A 20,584-nucleotide genomic window follows, 5' to 3' on the forward strand; every position below is an offset into this window, starting at 1 on the left:
GCGCTGATGGTGGACAATCCCTGTTTATTTGCGAACCAGATCGACTCATACCTCCCAGCTGGTAGCCCCTGACAGTAGATCTAGTAGCAAACTAACTTGTGTAGAGTCCTTAGTAGGACTGCAAGTAGCTAATACTACCTTTTGCTGTTCGTGCCCTTTCGCCATAAGTGTAACACTCTGCTGCATTTGTTCTCGCTCTGCAGCGTGGCCTCAACTATGGTGTCCAGGAACACTTGACACCCTTCTTTCGACAGGCTATACTCCTTCTGCAGAAGGAAAAAAATGTAGCAAGCATCATCCACCACATTCTTGCAGTAAATGCAATCCTTATTTCCTTCGCCTTTGCTGAGGTAAATAGACCTCCGCTCAGTAAAGACCGGAATAACTCCCGCTATCATCAATACTCACCAGGCTCCGAGGCGTTACGGTAGGCGGACCCTACTCGCAAAGCCGCTTGCCTTTGTACTTGCGCCAGGTGTTCGCGTTTTATCTCCTTACTGCGGTATCAGCCCATATTTCGGAATCTTGAAGAAGTACGGACTGCACTGCACTCATCAGTAAACGACGTGGATAAGAGACCTCCAGGTGGCGGATCACAAACATCCCAGCTGCAGCCTTTTTTGAGGAGTTGCGAATCCGCTTGAAGAAGCTCATTTTCGTATCTACTGTAATGCCAAGATATTAGATGTGTGAAAATGACTGTTCGTTTTTTTTCGATGTAAATTCATTTGTTTCCTTATTGAACAAAATATTCATTATTCATAATATTTTCCATCGGAAGAACTGCCCATTCTGGCTGGCGATCCAGTGAGATACCCATTTTTCGGCACTTGCGGTAGACTCGAAACGTTAGTTAACTAATTCGTCGGCATCGATCGAAACAAATGGAGAAATGCCTGGTGAATACAGCGGGTAGGGTAACACATGCGGTCTTGCATTATTGTGCTCAACAGTAATCTTGTCATGTCTGTCCTTCCATTCTGGCCGTTTTTCGTACAGCGCCTGATTCAGACGGACTAGTTGGACCGGTCTTTATCGATTTCAAGACCTCGCGGTGGACCACTCCTTTCTGGTCCCACCTGATGCACAGCAATGGCTTCTTACCGTGGATGTTCCTCTTTGCCAAGGATGTTGCTGGCGTTACAGATTGTCGTTCGTCACCCACTACAATGCAGGAATCGCTTTCTTTCATGCCTTTCAAGAAGAAATTCGCAAACTTGCGAACGTCTTCCAATAGCTCTCTCATACAATTCTCGTGGCATCAATTTCCCTCCTTTCTGAATCTTCGCCCTGGCTTTTAGGTGGTATACAATAGATGGACGATTGACCCCCAATGCGTCAGCAAGTTGCGGTTGTGATTGACAGGCGTCTGCATCTAATACAGCTTGCAATTTTGCATTTTACAACTTTTTCTTCGGTCGTCCATGGTCGAAGTCGCCATCTTTAAACCACAGAACCCACTTTTAGTGCGTGCGAACTGTTGGGACATGATGCTTCTACAAGCGGTCGAAGTGATTCCCACACACTTTTCTTCAAGAAAAAAAAAAATGCAGTAAAACTTCCTGCAAATGAGGTTTTACAGGAACAAAGCTTGACATTTTCAACACGGTACATACACTTGTTGACATGATAAAAAAATAAAGTCAATTAGATAGCTGACACATAGGCCTTTCGAATGCAGCATTGCCATATGTCATGTTCATCACGTCGCTGGGAATATCATCCAGTACTGATAATTTTGGGGTTCATGGACGGGAACGCTTCTTCCAGTTTCTTTACAGTAAAGAATGGGTATTTCTGGTACTCCTTGACAACCTTAGCACGAACGGTGTGGAAAGGAAAAAGTGCCTGCACAATTTTTTCCATCTACCATAGAACATTTTCCATCTACCATAGAACATTCCATTGTTGCAACGGTGACACTAAGGATTCCGTAGCAAAGGTCACATCAATGATGGAATCGTGAAAAAAGAAGACGAAATCCGAGTCATGACATATATATATATGCCGGAAGAAAACAATGATGACATTATCAACTAGTTGCCGAGGGAAGCTCTTTTATCGATGAGGTTGAAAAGATGCTTAACAACTGCGGAGTGGTTTTACAGGAAATGAAAGGTGTCATCGTCACCGCGAAATATTTTCTTGAAGATGGAGGAAATCTTGAATCATATCCTAATCCATCACCATCCAGCAGAATGTCTTCATTGGGCCTGAAAATTATATGTAACGGGGATTGAGAAAAGTCTGAACCTTATTATAGTTCCTGCAAAGCTACCGAGGAAAAGCTTAGGGAAGGGAATAAAACGAGATAAGTGGAAAATGTCAAAAATGTACTGCCAATGATGCAAAAAGTGGAATTCCACAAGGTGGAAACCAATGAAATCACGCAGTGTACGTCGGACACAACCTTCGTTATTCCACTATAGCAAAGTTGAAATAAACTACGATAGTAATATCATAGTTGCACTAAATTATGCAAAGAGGTCCATGTCATGTAAGAAAAAGACTGAATGTTTTTTGTGGGAATTTTTTTTTCGAGAACTCCGCAGCAAACCCATGCCAGGAGTATACGTTAAATCTAACCGGTAGTATACACCACTAATTTGGTTGAGAACTGCCAAGAAAGGAGTCCATCTTGGAAGTAAAGCTAATTTTTTTCTAACTTTCCAACGACAGGTGAACTTAAAATAAGCGTTCTCGATTGTCTAGCCGCCAAAAAAATGTAGAGATAGCACACAACCGGGGCTACCAAGGTATGACCAACACTCTTTCAACTTTAGACGACATAAACTGGTCATTGTCAGCTTTTCCGAGAAGACAATAAAACAACTTTTTGATGACGGGGAAAGTAAACAAAAAGGTTGATTGGATAACCAGCCGAATATGGAAAAAGCAGTTCTGAATCCTTGTTTTAGGTACTGAGCTTTTAGTGATTAGTGGGGGTATACGAGGACTTGAGTGTCGGAAGAATGCTGTAGTGTCTGTAACGACGACAATATACCGAATGAAAACTTAGCACATGTTACTTATGGAGGCGATACCAGGTCTGCAAAAACGAGCTATCATACAGAAAGTAAAAGGTCAAGCGGCATGATTCATATTCTACAAGTAAAAATATACAGAAGCGCAACTGCTTGTGGACTGATTGGGTAGATGATACGAGAAAAAAGAGTTCACTTGTTATTCTTGAGGGAGCAGTACCGAAATCGGGAGTCACCACCATGGTACCTCTATACAGCTAATATTGCTGCCGTTTGGGATCATCATATTTGGAGAATATTTCAAATTGGAAAGGGTTAGTTGGAGAGGACTTCAGCGTCAGAGCCCTCACATGAGACATGATTTAACCAGACTTTGGAAGCACAAGAATTTGAAAGACGGGCGGAATTCATTGTGCTATAGTAGTACTTCAAGGTTCTGGTTGCAAGGGAACCATCCCATCACTAGGAATAAGAAGGCACAAGACCTGGATGTGAATAGAAAAGCCTTCACTGAATCATTTAACAATAAACTTTATCAAACAACTTACGATGTCCCAGCACTTAAAATGAGATTCTGTTACCGAGAAGTACTTTAGATGAAGTGCAGAAGTGCTTCAGACTTTGCCAGAGACGAAGTAATCGTTAATTAATAGAGTACAAAATCGCGAGGAAGGAAATCCAATCCGAGACATCCTTAACATGTCGATAGCAAGAAAATTCAAAATTGGCAAGTTATTAGCCTAAAAATTTCTATGCCTTTTAGCCGCATTTTACGATAAGCAGGAAATGCTTTGAATTCTTAAACTCTACCTCAGTGGATGGGATATAAGAGGGTCACCCAAAAATCGGATCATACTTTTCTATAAATGCACTAGGACTCAGGGTTATCGACCGCGAACTGTTTTCTTCATATGCTGGAGACTGTGGAAGAATCGCTCGACAAGCTCATTAAACCAAGACTAGCTTACGCTATGCATGCTCTGGGATCAAAGCGATGCGAACTTTAAGCGGAGCAATCTATAATCGATACGATTTAGGAAGCGATTCAGGCGTTCCGACGAGCTAAGGCAGACAATTATTATTAGTGCTCTTTGTCACACAGAATTTAGAAATCGCTTCCATTTCTGCGAGGTGGTAATGCATGCCCCAGGAAATGATTTTCTAACGGCGAATCACGAATATTGATAGGTTACCCAGGAGACCGCACACGGACATCCTCCCATGCTGCCATTCAAAATGTCAGTACCCTATCAATTGTGATATGGTGAGTTAGTAGACAGATTTAAGCAGGAATCCTGTCTAATAGTGAAGGGTCCATCATCAGGTGGGTATCAATTGCTTATAAACTCAGTTCAGTTCATGTCCGCCTACCGTACCTACCTCGGCGCCAGCATCATTGGTAGTAGCGAGATTATTTCGACCATTTTCCACGATGCAAATTGGAGATTTATATATCTCAGAAAAGGTAAGATAGACGAGAAATAAGTTGCTGGTGAAAAAAGGCTTGCATTCTAGCACAAGAAGAAGTAATCCTAGGAGAGTGAATCGTTTAGCCGAAGGTACGATGAGATTGGTTTTATCTAACCCAGTTGCTTCGTGATTCTGATTCTTGGTATACAAACAATGGGGAAGGTAAACTAACGTGACTGTATTACCACCAGGGCTAGTTAATGATAACTGCTTTGTTTTTTTCTTCCATAGAATGTGGGAATGGCAATCAACATCTCCTTTTTGTCAAAGGGGTCAAGTATTTTCGGATACCTTCGTTGAGGCTTCTCTACAGAGTGAGGCCATGTAGCCCTGGATGATACGTTGTACTTAAGGAATTCTTAACGAAAAAAGATAGAGATAGATACGAAAAACACCAGGCAATGAACCACGGGTTGTATGCTATTAAATTCAATATGTAATAGAGCCAATGGGGGTCGGAAATGTTTTCTTTTGTAGTCTGTCTTAGAAGGAAGTCCAGCCCTCTGTGTACCAAAGCATTTCAGCACTCAACGATAAATAGAAAACTAGCTTGCTTACTAATGAAAGAACTTTTAACTCCAAATGTTAAACCAAGCAGCGGTTTCAGCAAGCATCAAACACCGATCCTCAACAGCATCCAAGGGGATGGAATAGTAGAGTTGGCAATGGTATCCGACGCAATTAGAAGCGGGAAATCTAGTTCTCACAAGCGAAAGTCTTAGAAGATTCTGCTGGCAGTGATCACCAATATGTCATCTACAATATTGCCTCAGACAATCATCGTAATCAAGAAACAAGAAGACGAAGCACAAGAGGAAGGGACCCTTCAAAGTTGGAATATGTACGGTTATCAGCAGAAATATGTAGACACCGGAGTCACTTGACTGCGCTGTGACGAGAATCATCCAAAGTTGTAATGCGTTGACGCATAAGAATACAACTGCGATTTGTTTCAAAGCAACTATGCCCAGGCGGATATCAGACACGGTAGAACTAGAGACCTAGCATAGCGACTACAGAAGCAGAAGAGCTTCAGCTCCAGACTTTCTTTACCTGCGAAAGATTGTAAAACGCGAATGAAATGGTAGCAATATAGTCCAAAAAGCAACCTGAACGGAAGAACACTGGAAAACATTTATTGTGGATGTTTTTCGGGGGAAGAAAACGGTCTTTCGGTGAAGCATCATTAAGATTAACAGACCCAATGGCCCCTCAAAAGTAGAAGTCTAGGCAGGGATTCGATTAAAAGGGATGGAACCTCAAAAGCGGTCCTGGAATGAAATTCAGTCAGAGGAGGAGTATGTCACTCGATCTCCGAATGGCTATAGCATGACAAACGCCTCAACTTCTCAGAAAGTGCCTACACGCGAAACGAGAGTGCGATTTAGCGCATTGATATCGAAATCCTTTTTCTTAGGTTCAGATAGTAGAACAAAAGATGTATATGTCTCATTTTCAGCGCGTTGTGGAGCATAGGATATCCACGAAACTTATCTTTTTAACTCTATCTTTACCGACCGATCAACGAAATGTCTCCTTTCTGTATCAGTTTCAATATCAGTACACAGTTTATAGCAGCGGGACAAGCACAAAGGCAAACACAATATCCATGACAGAGCCAGGAGATTGAAAGGAACTGATTAAATGTTAAATGTAAACTTGATGCAAAACTGGAAGAGGACAATACGGATTTCATCTTATCCTCTTCTTTTATTTCTTCAGCCAATGTCCCGGTCACAAGCGGGGTCGGCTCGTCGTGATCGGTTTCGCCATTTAGCTCTATCGAATGCGTGATCTGGGTGCAATTTCGAGGCTTTTAAATCCCCATCCAGCGTATCAAGCCACCGTTGTTCGGCCTGCCTTTCGATCGTTTACCATCGACTTCGATGTTCAGGCCAATCTTGGCGAGTGAATTCTCGTTAGCACGAACTATATGACCATACCATCGAAGACGCTTCTCTTGCAATTTTTCCACGATCGGTGCAACCCCATAACGAACGCGGATATCCTCATTTCGGATGTGATCAAACCGTGTCACGCCATTGGTCCAACGCAACATCTTCGTCTCCATTACCGCAAGACGCTGTTCATTATCTTTTATAATCGGCCAACACTCAGAACCATTTTATCTTATCCGGAGGGTGAAAAATTTAATGCGGCACGTACCTTCACGAAAGTGTCAAACACCAAACTCTCTCGAGACATTGAATGAAGCTCCTTTTCGGAAAGTTACGTCAAAATCCGGGTTGTCAAGCCACTTTTAATAACAAAGAAGATTGATCAGTATATTGAGCCATTTTTCATAGATTTTACATTGTATGTATATAAATTTAAATTAACGTACGCATAAATATGTGTAACTACAACCATGCAAACAAGGAGTTGAAGGGTTTCTCTATTCAATTTTGGAGGGTAGTGTGGCCCTAAGTGCTGACTTAAGCCCAAACAATAGCCACAAGATAAGTAAAATACATACGAATGCTAGCCGATGTCAGCATTGATAAAACAGTCGAAATTCACATCTTTCCCCATCGAGGATCCATTTTTCCCTAAATCAATTTCACGGTACGACTCTCAAAACACTCTTCTATAAAAGCCGGACTGCATACGCTCAACAGATAACAAAGGGGATGACTCATCATCATTCCATTCAGCCCATCTTAATTGACGTCATTTAGAGTGCAATTAAGTGAAAACGATAAAAACTTCTCAACTGATATTGTTATTACTAAAGACAATAATGGGATGGCATTATTTCCACATAACCACCGCATATAGACGCGATATTTCCCTATTGAGAATATGGGGCGAATTCATATTTGGTCTCATAACAAAACACAAACGCCATAAAATGATTCAAGCTGTTGATTCTAATTAATGCGAGGAATAGAACTGGCACGACTAGTTCTTCTTAGATGCAGATACAGTAGTTTTCTTGGAGTATCTAGACTAAATGACTATTTTTGATCAAGATAGAGACAATGATGGCCAATGGAGGAATGAGATTTTTTTCCTGTGGTTCTAAACGACCTATTAAGGCACAGTCAGTGCTTCTGGTGAGTATTGATGTGAACGGTGAAATTGAAATACGTTTAATAAATTCACTGGCGCCTAACCTAGTTTGAAATAGATAAAACTGCCATTAATTAATTATTTTATTGCTTAAAAATCAAATCAAATCAACTGTTTTGCTTCCTATTTTCAACAGAAGTTCTAATAACAATCTTTTAAAACTGGGAAATAATAGCAATAGATATATTGGCTTGGGAACATTTTTGATACGGTTAACCTTCATCGCGATGGTGGGAACTTCGTTTTTCGTTCGCATGCCACTATGTGAAAATGATATTGGTCTCGTAATCAACATAAGCGATCATGAGTTGCTATAAACTCTATGTGAGGCATTCTACATCAATCACGCCAGCGCTGACGTTTCCTAGAAATGTGCTCCAACTCCCCGCCTGACTTCTTGAGAAGCTTGTATTCCTCCTCCACTATCCTGTACCATGTAGACCTAGGGTGATATATGATAATTGTCGAGATTTCTGGGACATTCATGTCAGATGTCAGATTTCCTCAATATGCAACCTATATACGTCAATACTTTTACGGGAGTCTGGCGTCTGCGCAAAGTGCATAGTTTGAGACTGTATCGGACCAGAGGACCCCAATGCACAGCCGCAGGTAAATATTGACACAAGTTTCTAACTTATATAGCAGTTCAGAGAAAAATTTGTGCAAACAGATTCAACGTTATATTGGTGCTTAGGTAGCTGCATTGCTAAATTTTAGAGAAAAGAAAAAAAGGCAGATTTACCAGTATTAATACGTTGAATGGCATAGAGCAATGATCAAGGTGTGGAAGGCAACATTCAACTCAGGTAGTTCTTTCCAAACCACGCAAATTCCTGTTCTCCTCGCTATTTCATGGCCTGACAACTTGAGGGTGGGGTGGTTAGAGGATTGCCAATTAAAGAGTGAATTGGCGGTAATTCATTATATTTCCTAATACAACCATCCAGACATTGGCTATTTATTTAAAAGTGTTGCTCCATCGTATTTTGACGTTAAGTTCGTTTCCAACGACCTCATCTATAGAAAAAGATTTCACACTAAAAAGGGCGCTGCATGCAATTAGGCATCCACAACCGACGATTTAGTCTCTACCGTAGAGGGTTATACCGATTGAAGGGAAATCATGCCACAAAACATACGTTAGTAATTGGATCGCAATGAATCGCGTGTTTTTCCGGTAAATTTGAAATTTAGGTTATTTGTGACGTTACTAACACCTTGTCCAAGGGTACTACTGTCCTCAACTTTTCTTCTAAAATGGGAATAATAGTTCCTTCACTAAATCGGCTGCACTATTCTGTCCTTTCTTAGAAAGTCGCAAACATCGATAACTGTAGCGGGGATTCGAATCGGAGGCACGAGGTCAAGATGATGAAGTCAACGTTTCAACCCTTTTCGCCATCCTATCCTACCGTCGCAATTCTAGTTCTCACTCCTTTGAATTTTAAATTCACTAACTTCCCACTATACATGAAATTGGAAACAAGTCCAACTTTGGGTTGGGCGCTTCAGATATGGAAGGTTTTGTGCTTTCTCTATTTGAGGAACATTGGGGTCACAACTATCCCACTTGCACGTAGTAGTTGCCAGATCTATTTATACAACGAATTCGTTTTTTGGAGTCCTGCAGTTAGAGTTGTGGTAGAACCTGACTCTACAACGAGGGTGTTGTTTAAAAAAACATTGTAGATTCAATATATACCAAAAATTAATGGGGAAATGCAACTAATTTATTATTTTAATCCAAGCATCTTTCTCTACTCTTGTGCAACTGAATCTGTCGTCAGTGGTTTTGGAATAAATTGGTTGTGGCAGACATACAGGCAGATAGACCCGTGAGAGAAATGGGCAGACTTTATTATATATATATTATATATTAATGCATCTCTCTTCAGATTGTGAATGGTGCGTGGGAGAAAATGGTTAGGGAAAGCAAAGTAATCAGTAAAGCAAGTGAGAAAAATGAGACTTATGACTTATGAGCTGTACATTTTGGGAGTGGACAAGTAGGTTCTTGGTTGTAAACATGCTTAGACAGCAGTGCATCGATGGTATATAGTTTGGCCGCAGATGAAAATGAAATGTTCAAGGGGAAGGTGTTGCATAAAACGAGGAGCCAGAGGGGATTTATTCAGGAGTTCATTGAGTAAGGTATGGAAGTCAAGAAGACTCCCTGAACACTCCGAAACGTAAGGAAGCAAAGAAGAACGTTCGGAAACACAAAATTTCCCAGGAGTAGAGTGACTGGGTTACATTTGGAAGGTTGACCAAGAAAAGTAAAGAAAATAGTGGGAACATGAGCCAATCTTGATGATTGAAATCTGGGGGATCCAGAGAAGTCAAAAAGGGGATCTCATGTTAGAGGTCGTGCGAAACCAAGAATGAAACACTTCGTAAACAATAAACAATTTCCTCGGAAAGCACGGCGTAGTGCATGTTTACTTGCATGAAATCTCCAATGTATGCAAAGAACTAGGTGAGATCACTTTATAATTCTACGCCGCCTTACTAAAGCAAGAAGGAAAAAATGACACAGCAATGGTAACCATTTGACCAGCAGCAGAGGCTGCCTATAAGTCCCTGAAACTAGGCAAGTCCGTATGGCCCACATTTCCAAGGGCTGTCATGGGGATTTCAAACCCGTGCTGTGTAATAGAAAAGGAGCATTGGATATCATGCATGCTGCCGGAAGCGGCAAGCATTCAGCGTCAAGGAGGGTGTTAATTCGCAAACCATTTGAACACATAGCGGCGACAATTGAATCATGAATGTATCAGGCAGCTAGCAATTGCCTTGGGGTAAACAAAAATAAGCTATTCTAATCCAAGGTTGACGTTGGCGGAGGCTTGAGGACATGCTAACCTCGGATGCAAGAGAATGAAGTCTAAAAGTCAATTCAGGCGATTTTAGTATTTGCATCACAGAATAATGAAGTTTACTTAGAAATGCAAAACGGTGTTGCCTCCTTGAAGCCTTGAAGTGGTTACCCAGGAATCCGGTTTGATTACAGACGTAGGTCGAGTTAGTTTAGGCGCAGCTCTAAGCACTCAAATCTATTATTAGGGCTGTTTCACGGTCCCCTAAAATCGTCTATTCAGTGGCTTCCCTGTCGCCTCCACAGGCTTTCGCGATTCTTACAGAAGCAGAGAGCGCGCTGATGATAGATTGGAGAAAACCTTTCCGAAATATCTTAAGCTAAGGTCTGAGCAGGTCGGACAGTTGCATATGAAATGCAGGGCCGGCTTGTTTTTCCCTACATTAACTATACATAACCGAGACCACTTTCTCATTTGTTTCCATGGAGGAGCAGTGCTTTGTTAAAGGTTCTTCTTAAGGTACCCTAAAAATGCCGTTGTGAAGGCCCCGAATTCTTTTAAAAAGAATTTGGTTTGTTGTCAGGAACTCGAATTTCTCACGTCGTAAGATTTACAAATCCCGATCATTTCCTAATGGAAGTCCTAATTGTTAAGTGACGTTCGATTAGTATACCTCCCCTCCAGACGAGCTGCCCAGTAAGCAGCAGATAGGACTGAGCAGATATGTATGGAGGCGTTTATAAGGTAACGAGGAACGACGTGATTCAAAGATCATGCGTCCACTCCAAACCTACAGAGACCTTGACCTCGCGGGTATCCCAAAGGGTTTTTTTTCGGCGAGCGCTTTTATAGAACATCATGTATAATGATGGCTCAACGCCTCAGCTGGAAAAGCTGGCGAATGCTGGACGGAAGAAACAACGGAAATGATGATAAAGGACACATTTGCTCGCACCAAAGTAAGAAATCTTTACCAAATACCATGGAGGGATGATAGAAGATAGGTGAAATATCGAGAAAAATCTGACAGACACTTGCGTTAAGGCACCTAATGTTAATATGGATATATTGAAGCAACAAAGCCTTGGAAAGTCTTGGAAAATGGACATACGCCACTTCTGGAATGATACCGATCGATATTCTGTCTAGTGAGATGACGTGCACGTGTGATGGGCACAGTCCCAATTATCGGCATCTGAAGGTGACTATTCATTTCATTCACAAAAGGCGAAACCTCACTGGATGTGACACGGTTAAGAATCGTGGAGTGTTCCTTCCACCTCTTCAGCTGCTTGTCCGTCATCCTGGATGAGGAATTGACTGCTAACCTTCCTCACAAGACCATCGAAAGGTTTGCGACCACATGCAAGCTTTTTCGGGATGGGATGCACAATTTTCCAATCATTTCGATCTGCGGCAGTTTCTGCTTCCCTGAACGCAATAACAAATTTCCTTTTGCTACGGGGCACACTACGTCGAGCCTGACGTTGCAAAATTAACAGCTAAAATAATTCACGAACGCGTCAAACAGGCTGGTTTCCGCTTCGGATCTTCCTGTATTGACAACATCGACGTCTTACGGAACATTTTGCAACAGTGCCTGGAGTTTAGATCTCCCCTTCACCTCCTCGTCATATATTTCGACAGCTTGAATTGTGAGTATATCTGTATTCTCCTCTGCGCAGGAGGGGAATGCCGGAGAAACTAATAGCTATTACCAGAGCAACATATGATAATGCAAAATGTCACGTGCTGCACCCAGGTCAAATCTCAGAGGAAATTGAGATCGAAAGTGGAGTCCGCCATCTTATAATCGATGTTATTTCTTCTTGTTATCAGTGACGTTCTTCGAGTTTCCGGGTTCGGAGGACGTGGAGGAAAATTCAATGGACTGCGACATCTTTCCTCAAACACCTCAACTACGCTGGTAACATCTGTTTGCGCTCTCAACGGGTCATGGACCTTGACTAAATGGTTCTGAATTCGGAAAGAGAGGCAAGTACAGCAGGACTGAAGATAAACACCAACAAAACCAAGGTTCGCAGTCTGACGGGTCATCACATATATCTGCACACATATCTCCGTTAATGGATTGAACATCGAAGGCATCGATCAATTTGTATATCTAGAAAGCGTGGTTTCTGTTGACAGTGGCATCGAACCGCCGTTCCACGAATTAACAGCACTAGATCTGCTGGAAATGCAGTTATCGCAACACCAAAATTATGTTGATGCTATTCTGCGCTAGTGTTCTCTCTGTGGTGGTATATGGAGGTAGCATATAGAATTCTTTCTCTATTTCGCACAAAGAATTTGGTTGGCGCACAGGACAGTTACCTGTGGGTCAGAAGGCGGAAGTGGTAAAGAATAGGTCACACATCAAGGAAGGGCGATAGTTGAAACCCACCGTCCCAATATGGTCACCCCAAGAGCAATTGGCGCAAAACAGAAAAGGAGGAGTGCGGGTGTCTCGGGTAATCTGAAGGGAGTTGAAGCGTATTTCAGCGTGTAAGATGGCGCATGGGAGCGATTGATGCGCTACACCCCACGAATGGGTGAATGGCAACCATATATAGATGAAATAGTAAAGAGTGTAGAGGAGCTGCGGGTGGGACAGTATCACAAGAAAATCTAATTGAGGGAATGCTTGGAAAATCAGAATGGAGTTAATCAGATAATAGGGCTTGTTCAAAATACAAGGCGCTGCTGAAGCAACTAATTGGCAAGACGAGAAGTACTTAGAGTTGAGTTTGATCCGTGTTCTAATAGTAATTCGACGGGGAGGAGAGGAGAAGTTAGGGGCTGGTTATAGTAGGTACTCCTTCACGATTGTGTCAGTGTTTTTTCAGACATTCAATCGACTTCGACAAGGTTTTGATTTGCATAACACGCGCTGCTCTACTTTTCGCACTCCTCTCTTATTAAAAATATCTCGTTCTGAGTTCATTTCTTTCCTCAAATTACCGTTTATATTCATTCCATTGCTTCATTTTTCAGCTATCCTAGTATTGAAGCTATCCACTTTAGCTCCGGGCATTCCTTTTGAGGTGAAAGTTTTGGCTGTTCTTGCTCTGGTCTAACAGTAGGGACGATATTTTCGATTCTCACAACAGTACCCCAGTATTTTCCTTCTCAAAGTTACTCGTACATTGCAGGATCATTCCACGAATAGATCAAGAGAATCCTCAAAAATTACGCCACAATTAAGGTGATGAAGGATGGATTAGAATTGCCTAGGGCTGGAGACAACAGTATGGACGCTATGGTTGTGAAAATCCATTGATGCACTTGGTTCAGGGGTAAACTAGATGCTGTTTTTTGGATGCGTATGTCAAATTTCATTGATGGCAGGAGGATTTCTACAGTAACTGAATGTCAAATACAATTCAACATAGCTGTAAATGAGTACCTCAGTTCAATTAAGGCAATAACCCCGACGAGCGCAGTATTGACCACATAGTATCTTAATGTACCATTATGATATTAAAACACAGTTCAAGGCTCGAATGTCAGTCTCGTTGTTTTACGGACGAGTAAAAAACGCTCAATTGTATAGAGAAAACCAATAAAAATAAGAACCCAAAAGTTCGTCAATGAATTAAAAGGATCGACAAGGATCCAACGGGTTAAGGAATTGAACGCTCAAAAGTGTGTCCGAGTAAGAGGTACCTTCGATATCTCGGTCAATCTTGAAAAGTAAGCCTGGATCAATTCAAAATTATAACAAGTCGGGAACCCGGAAGTCGCTTCAGGTATGAAAGGCTTTATGTATTTCTTTTATAAAAACATTTCAGTGGGCGTTTGTCCCATTAGTATCTAGAATTTGCACACAAACGACAACTTTGTCAGTATTGGTGGTGGTTTCTTTGGTAGGATCATGATCTAGGATGAAATTAAGGGGGATTTTGCAATCAATTACTAAAATTTCTAGTAATATACTATTATTAATTTTATTTGAGCAGATATCAGTATGCAGGATATTTCGCGCCTAGGTAGCACATAGTGGCAGCATCCTGATTTTTTTCAGATTTTTCGGTTGGGTGGTTTCTGAGAATGGGTCCGAGCAAAAAATGATCGTTTTCGACCGCGTACACTCCCCACCTTTTCAACAAATGTCAAAACTAAGACCGGCTTCGTAAAGTACTTACTGAGACCTTTCATTTGATATCTCACACGACCATAATTTTGTGGAAACAAATTTAGAACCTGAAACCCCTCCCTTCTTAAATTCGACGTATAATGATGTAACTTACTGTATGCGTTAGCGTTCACAGTTCCCACCTTTCAACCAAATCCGGAATCAATCGGGACAAATTCTTGATGAAGATTTTAAGAAGCCTCTCAGTTTGAATAATTATGAACAATTGTCAGTCGACAGGTCATAAGAGTAGGAGTAGAGGTAACCCGTGGAAGATTAGACTTTTAATGCTTAACAAGAAGACAGAATCTACGTTCCTACAAAGACTAAAAAGTTTAAACTGACTTTCACGATAGTTTCCGATGAAAGCTAAAGGTTATAATAAGAGTACCAAAGAAGGTTTCACTTGGCGTCTCCTACTTATGGCTCAGCAACCGTGTGTCGAATTCAAACCTAAAGTTGTCTTAACCACCAAGTAAATTCTTAATTATATTTCAATAAGATATTTTCAAGACTTGAAGATGATTGAGATTTTTAATCTTGTTCCGGCTACTGACTAAATCATATGATTTTCTCAACATATGGGTAGTAGAGCGAACCATACATTTTTACCTTCATCTCATATGGTACTAACCAGTTAAGCAAACATGTCTTGTAGTTCCAGTGGTTTTCTCTATCCACAGAAGCCCCAGGGAGTGCGTGAAAACATTCAGGAACACGAACGACTATAAAAAGTATGCACACCTGAAAGGAAATGGGCAAATTCTCTCCATACGAGAAAAACAACGTAAGGAAAAGATACTCGCGAACCATTCAAGAAACATGTGATGATATACATTTACATACATGCAGTGTTCGCTCAAAAGGAAGCGCAAAAACCTCGTAACCGGTTGTAATGTGATGGGTTTTGAACCATACCTTCAAGCCAAATCGTGCACAGAGCTGATTCAATATTCCAAGAAGGAGACTTTCACTAAATTCTAAATATGTAGTTCCGGGAAACACAAGAGTTCTGTCTTCCCGTGAAATCCATTTTGTCATACTAAATAGGTCAATTTACGATAATTTCACTGAAGGTGAAAATTCTGCAGAGTTCCGAGTCTCTTGCAATTTACTAGACAGACTACTAGTCTGAAAACATCATCTAATCACTTCGTTTAATTAAATTACCCACCAGCTGCGAAAAGTATCTGTTTCTTCATCGTAGATGCATGGTTTTCCGTGTACTCTCCAAAGATACCAGTGTTCGATTCGAAGCTACGTACATGATTATCCAGAGATCGTGATATCGTTCTAAATCTTGCACAACTCAGCAAACGTAGCCTAGACGCATCGCATGGAAAACCACATCGTTCACATAATCCAATGACCTCATCTATGCTCGATTCTAGTGAGTGAGGTTCGGGGAGCCAATGACCCATTCAACATTATGCGCGAGTTGAATGAGTATCTTTTTAATATTTTGAATTATCTAACGTGCATACCAATCGAAGGAGACCCTCCGAGTTTTACATTCACATCACTCTTCCAATTTATTATCTTGGAAGTGTTAATTTTCATAAATTTCGGTTTAGTTGGAAAGAGAGAAAATTATTCATTGTCGTTTGGCATCTTAATTAGAACGATTATGATGGATAATTATCTGACCCTTATGGGCATTAAAGCAATCATTTAGGAGTCATTAATTCAATCGTGGATGAAATTTTCAATTGTGAGGAGATGATTATGAAAGTGTGGAAAATATATATAAGTGCTAACGGTTGGAGGTTGGTTGGAAATTGTGAAAGAATGTGTTGGTTAGCGGAAAATTGGAAGTAGATTTAACATGCTTAATAATACCTTAACAAAACGGAAGTATTTTTCACCTAGGGTAGAATTGACGTCATTATCGATGGAATTTAAACCGCAAAGAGATGTGAAACCAAATTTGGAGAGGTGTTAATGGCTCTTAACCACTGTCTCAATTATCTTGATAATATCATGGAGACCCTTTATTATTCCAAACTGAGTTGGTATAATGTACACTTGGCACTGCACCCTGCATAATAACCACAAATAGGCAGTGAATCTTAATCAGTGGTGATTTCATCACCAACTTCATACTTCAAGTGGCTGCCGAAAGGGTGACGGGTAATAAACCCGTCTAATGAGAGGGTTCTAAAGCAACCATTAATCTCAAACTTCTTCATCGAGAAGATTCAACAAAAGTACGTGAGGATTAACCCCAAAACACATTAAGCACATCTCTGCCGCCGGAATCAAGTAGCCAATCGTGTCTGACTCTGGAATGTTCAATGAGTTTAATGAGTTCTATCTGGAGCACACAAGTCAATTGTATCTGACGCGGATGCAATACGGGATCAACCCCAAATATGCTGCTATTGCTGCTGCTCCAGATGAAATTATGTTGTATATTCAATTTCCTTAAATGTCTGTTTGAATGATGGAGGAACCGTAAAGTTGTTCGGGTATTAATCAAGATTTATTATTGGTTTCGGCTGGATGGTGTTGGATGAGTGTAATTAGGAGGTGTTAGGAATGATGTTCGGCAGCTTGTAGAAGACGGTGTTATGGATAACAACGATGATGCCGATAATTCAAGATATCCTCTTGTCAGAATAAAGATTAATTGAAAGTTTTTATTGACCACTTTATAAGTATAAACCAGAGAACTGGAATCACTTCAGCTAACGTTGAAGTACAGTACTATCTGGTGATATCAACAAAAAAATGTATCTTGCTTTGGTGAACTGCAGAAAGGTCTTTGGGGAAGGTATAGGAGAAACCAGAAGCGAAATGATAATGAGACCTCAATACATAATGAAACTACTGTACTGATGGTTGAGTACTCAGAGATATAAGATGCAGATACCAAACACTTTCTCCCGACCCAGTCTCAACTTGTCAAAAGTGAGATTGACTCACATTGCTCCGAGCAAAAAACACTCTCAAGTAAACCACAACTCTCGCGTTGTACTTGGGCTGAAAGGGAAAGGGATTCTCCGAAAAAAAACGTTTTGGCAGCGAAGCCCGGAGACGGACAAATAGTAAACCGATTTTAATAAGATTTTGTTTTACACAAAACCCAAACCTTTTCCCCAAATTAAAGAAGGTTTGGTGGAACTAACATCACAGGGAAAACAGTAAGGACTTAGTCAACGAAGCAAAGGTACCTCCACTGAAGCTAAGGCGACAATCAGCCACTAGCCGCTGCCATCAACTAAGCAATATTTGCGACCGCATGGCTCTCAAAGAAAGAAGTAACATGCTAAATTTCTCCTATGGTTGTTAGCGAGCAGCGGAAGAGCTCAAGGTTACACAAAACATAATTTCTGAGACCGTAATCAATGACTTCCTAGTCAAGGAAGTAGGGAAGCTGGAAGAAATAAACCCTCTTCAAAAATAAAGAAAACTATTACATGTTATTGTTAAGAACAAGCCGTGATTGTTCTTGTAGTTACCTATCATCGTATTAAACTATTTCGCTCATTATTCGTAATGCTGACCACACATGCCAGGCGCAGGGATTATCAGGGACCTAAAGCCCCAAGACATTATCATCATAAAAGCTTTCGTCACACGAGAGTGCTTCAAGACACCGAATTAAAGTTACCATCCCATAAATATCGTAGTTTTGATGAGTAAAACAGGCTTTATCCATCCCCAGGCCAACCTGATGTCCATACAAACCGCGCGCAATTGCAACGGCTTCGATTACTCGGTTGACTTTGTCCTTCGTGCAATGCAGCAATAAACCAAGGCCAGCGGACACCCAAATTTTTTTTTCAACCACGCCCTCCAAGACATTCATCAGCTCGGCAAAAAAACCTGATAATTTATTTATATTTAAAGCAATCATTAACGAAGGATTTTACAATCTGAGTTTTTATTCGCCATTATAAACCTAGTCTGAACAAACATAAACCATTTACATGCCTTGCCGGAGGACAGACTTTTTAATATCCAACTTGTTACCAAATAAATTCTAACCTATGTGCTATCATCCACCGTCCTAATAAGCGTTTTAATTCGAACGATCTCGCCATCAGTAGATCCTTTTACGCGGACCAACTTTTTCAAGCTGGTAAGTTGTGCGTCAAGCTATCCACCCACCTGGTGACACGTAATCCAGTCAGTCAAATCCCGGCCTATCCGCTGTATCATTCGGACTACTGTTGTTTTTCTCATCTATAAAGTCCGCTATCCAGGTACAGTTCAGCCGGTCGATTACGTCGAAAGAGGCCGCAATGCACCCGCCCACTAGTTGAACTGAATTCACCATTCACGTATCGGCAAGCCGGAACATCATTAGTTCAATTCTGAACGTGTAAGGCCTTGAGACGAAAATTTAAGGTCAGAGAGAGCATTTATCAGAAATGTTCACCAGCGATAAAGATGGTCATAATGTTGTCGATAACAGCCTAACCGAACATGAAATCCTCGCTCACATCCTAAATAAACATGTCTGGTCCGTTTGCCGGATAATTTTTCATTCGATCATCGACCGCCTGAACAGTCAAAACGGACAGACCAAACGCATTCCATCCGCGTTACGGCCGCCAGTCAAATACGGACTATTTAGGCGTGACAGGCCGAGCTGTACGTAAATGGCGGGCTTAAGAAACGCCAGTATCATAAGCTTAACGAATTCAAGCCTACTTTCAATAACCTTGGCTATACTTCATTTTAAAATTTGCTGAGAACGACTGTTTGAGGAGGAGGAGGTAAAGCTAAATCGGTGATTGAGCATCGGTGATTTAACATGAAATATGTTCTTGAGAAAAGCCGTTTTCTCAGTAAAAACAAGAGCTGAACAAAAAGGACATTCTTAAATCGAGTTTTGAAGAGCAGGATCGTCCATGACTGGTATCGATCCAAAAAAATCACGGAAACCTCTGAAAGATAGCATAAGATCAGTTAAATCATAATCATGGCGACTTTTTTATGAAGAAACGAATTCTCTTGGCTCAACCTTGAAATTGAAACGGATCCTGGTTGAAATGCACACCCAGCAGTTTATTTAGTGGAAAGTACAAGAAATCGATGGAGAGACGGAGAACCATCTACTTGAAGTACGTTTCACAACTAATATTCAAAATCGTAACCCTGGCCCGATATGCGGCAGCAGTCGTCAATTCAGAGCTAATCCTTGACATACAAGATTGTATTAACGAAGCGAGTAAAACAGGCACTTAACCTCTTCCATTAATACAAATTTTGGGGGTTAAACATTACTGCCACCCAGTAATAAAGGAAATGGATGTCCGGGAGATTTTTGGATCGTTTAATAGAAATGTAATTCTTTGACTAAAGGAGCTTCGTATTTAGGTTTAGGAAATAATAAAAATGAAATCCATTGCAAGAACCAACAACAAAATTATCTTTACCTTTGCATAATTCGATGGCTAAATTAATTCGGTCGTTTAAAATAATTCTATGAATCGTCGATTATTTGATCATTAAGCGTTCCAGGTGGTATAATCCTGAAAAGAAAGTGAGAATTACGATTAATATGGAAGGAACTATCAAGAGGACATTGTTTGCTCTTATTCGTGATTCAATAAAGTAATCTGTTCGTGTACGCAGTGATTCACACATGTTTACAGTGAGAAGATACAAATTCAACTTTTGTATCTCGTTATGATTCATATTCTGTTTTTATTTTACGGTATTAGTTATCATTTATTTCAAATGAAATGGAGATAGCCGATCTTGCCACCTGCAGTTAGTTTATTTACATTTTTGTGTGGAGACTATCATTGATTGGTAACAATAGTTTGGTAAAACACTTCAATACTTATCACTTTAGGGTCAAAAACGGACCTCGTTCGGTATAAGTGTGCTAGATACGACCCCAAAAATTAAGATAAAGATATTTTGAAAATGTGTCTGATATAAGATGGGAAGTAGGTCACACTAAATTACTTTGCCTTGTTAAGTATAGAATGAAATAGATAATATGTTGAATTGCGAGAGCTTCCAAGATAGTAAGCTAACACTGATTCTTTCGTTACCAAAGGCAAAAAGGATTGTTTATCGAAACGAGTGCATCACTTCAATCCTATCTATGAAGGATTGGTTGCTAAATTCTTTTTACAAAA

The 20,584-nt window shown here is 40.7% G+C and overlaps 1 protein-coding gene across 1 annotated transcript in view; it reads right to left on the minus strand.

The window, feature by feature from the left end:
* LOC119653582 (pleckstrin homology-like domain family B member 1) overlaps nucleotides 1-20,584 on the minus strand; it is a 216,292-nt gene that overhangs the window by 105,353 nt on the left and 90,355 nt on the right. Inside the window, exon 2 of the mRNA XM_038058331.1 lies at nucleotides 19,871-19,966. The gene's annotated coding sequence lies outside the window, so the exon portion shown is untranslated. The remainder of the gene's footprint in view (nucleotides 1-19,870; nucleotides 19,967-20,584) is intronic.

Source organism: Hermetia illucens, chromosome 4 (genome assembly GCF_905115235.1).
Source record: "Hermetia illucens chromosome 4, iHerIll2.2.curated.20191125, whole genome shotgun sequence".
In the NCBI taxonomy this organism is placed as follows: Eukaryota; Metazoa; Arthropoda; class Insecta; order Diptera; family Stratiomyidae; genus Hermetia; species Hermetia illucens.